We start from the raw sequence: 2,449 nt of genomic DNA on the forward strand, positions 1-2,449 counted from the left end.
GGTGTTGGCCTTCGGGTGATTTGGCACGTGCAATTGGCGAAGAGCACTTCTCCTGTGCAAAAAAATAAATTTACTATTAGCACCCCGGAGGGAGCCTCTGCACTTCTTATAGGGAGAAAACTCTGCAATGGAAGGGGACAGGGTCAATAACAGCTGTAAACTCTCACAAGACCATCACTGCTCTCACACTTTCCTGCTCTCAGGCTGGCGGGCCATTATCGGCCCTGGCTGCCGCACCATTGCCAGGTTTGTGTAACTATATTATTTCTAATTGGCTCCACTTTGATGACTTTCATTTGGATTCTGACTTGATTATTGAGATCTTAAATAAGTGACTGGGGATCAGGTGTCCACTTATTCTCATGGATAACATCACAACCAACCTTTAATTCAAACATGAGTCATGACATCACAGATGGAGTACAGCTTATGATAGAGGTGGAACGTCACATTGTAGCAGCGCAAGTAGCTCGCCGTGATTGTATAGTGGTTAGTGCTCTGCGTTGTGGCCGCAGCAACCTCGGTTCGAATCCGAGTCACGGCATTGCGGTGAGGCAATGTCACGGCAGTTGGGCAGATATTTTAGAATTTCCATTAATACATTGGCAATCTCTGTGGAGGACTGAAACAATTCGATATGTCCTGTTACTGTTATGAACCTTTTGTTTCTTTAATGCTCTTTGCACACTTTTTCATCGGGTGACTGTAATGTATTTCAACCAAATCTAATTAAGAGCGCATTATGTGGTGACATTTGCAGTACATGAAACATTATAACACTGCCATTTACATCAATAACCACTAGCTTGATTAAGACATATGTATTGCAGCGACAGTATTTCCCAGTTACAAATGGGAATAAAAACAACATCCGCGAGGGATTGAACCAACGACATTTAACTGATGTTGCCAATGGAGCGCGTTACAGAGAGCGCGAGGTCCCGCCTTTACAGTCACACGCTGATGATAATACAGATGTTTAAATAAACAGGCATATCTGTGGACTTGTGGTCTTTCTACATTGGGACTCATAGTCTAGTCCTAGGCTATTGTAGGCACTGGCGTATCTTTTAGTGGAATGAGAGGCATTCTGTAGTCGCGTGAAAGGACCTTTCAAGTCAATCTGATCTGTATTGTCCTGTGAAAAAAAGCGTTCTTAGACACAGTGAGGAGTTTTTGGGGATAATGGGAAAATCATTTCCAACTAAATGACAGGAATTTCTTAGTCCAATCATGAGGTGTGCTAGGCTTTTTTATACTGTGGCGGAAAAAGAGAGAGTATAACAGTCATTATAAATAAAGGGCCAAGGAAGTGACAGTTTATGGAAGGAACAATTTGCACATAGTTTTAGAATGTGGTCAGGAGGAGGACAATGTGCTTACACATATGAAACATTAGAAGGTAGACATTATGGAAGCACATATATTTCTTTATTTTTATTGTATCTGGGGAGAGGGGGTTAATATAGCACGTCCAATGTGGAAAAGTGCTTTCCATAGCACCTTGCAGGTGGGCGACATCTAGAGCTGTGCAGTAGCCACCCATGCCCCAGACGTCAAAGAGAACAAGAAGTTACACATGTTGGAAGTGAGGGTGAGACATTGAGGAGATATGATCCCCGTATGAAGCCGAGAGAAGGAGGAGGCGTGAACGTGCATCCATGTATGCAGGCGAGAAGGGAAGGAGCATTGGTCATGTATCCCTGCATGAGGGTGAGACAGGGAGGAGATATGATCCCCGTATGAAGCCGAGAGAAGGAGGAGGCGTGAACGTGCATCCATGTATGCGGGTGAGACAGGAAGGAGCGTTGGTCATGCATCCCTGCATGAGGGTGAGACAGGGAGGAGATATGATCCCCATATGAAGCCGAGAGAAGGAGGAGGCGTGAACGTGCATCCATGTATGCAGGCGAGAAGGGAAGGAGCATTGGTCATGCATCCCTGCATGAGGGTGAGACAGGTTGGAGATATGATCCCCGTATGAAGCCGAGAGAAGGAGGAGGTGTGAACGTGCATCCATGTATGCGGGCGAGACAGGAAGGAGCATTGGTCATGCATCCCTGCATGAGGGTGAGACAGGGAGGAGATATGATCCCCATATGAAGCCGAGAGAAGGAGGAGGCGTGAACGTGCATCCATGTATGCGGGTGGGACGGGAAGGAGCATTGGTCATGCATCCCTTCCTGAGGGTGAGACAGGGAGGAGATAAAATCCCAGTATGAAGCCGAGAGAACGAGAAGACATGAACGTGCATCCATGTATGCGGGCGAGAAGGGAAGGAGCATTGGTCATGCATCCCTGCATGAGGGTGAGACAGGGAGGAGATAAAATCCCTGTATGAAGCCAAGAGAACGAGGCGGCATGAACATGCATCCTTGTATGCAGGTGTGACATGGAGTCATCATGAACATGCATCCCTTTATAAGGACATAACATGGAGGACGCATGA

At 46.4% G+C, this 2,449-nt stretch overlaps 1 non-coding gene across 1 annotated transcript; it reads left to right on the forward strand.

The window, feature by feature from the left end:
• Window positions 1–472: 472 nt before the first annotated feature.
• TRNAH-GUG (transfer RNA histidin (anticodon GUG)) lies at window positions 473–544 on the forward strand. The gene has a single exon. It is a non-coding gene; the product is annotated as a tRNA-His (tRNA).
• The last annotated feature ends 1,905 nt before the right edge of the window (window positions 545–2,449 follow it).

This window comes from Ambystoma mexicanum (genome assembly GCF_040938575.1).
Source record: "Ambystoma mexicanum isolate Mex_15411 chromosome 12 unlocalized genomic scaffold, UKY_AmexF1_1 Mex_chr12_unloc.1, whole genome shotgun sequence".
Taxonomy (NCBI): domain Eukaryota; kingdom Metazoa; phylum Chordata; class Amphibia; order Caudata; family Ambystomatidae; genus Ambystoma; species Ambystoma mexicanum.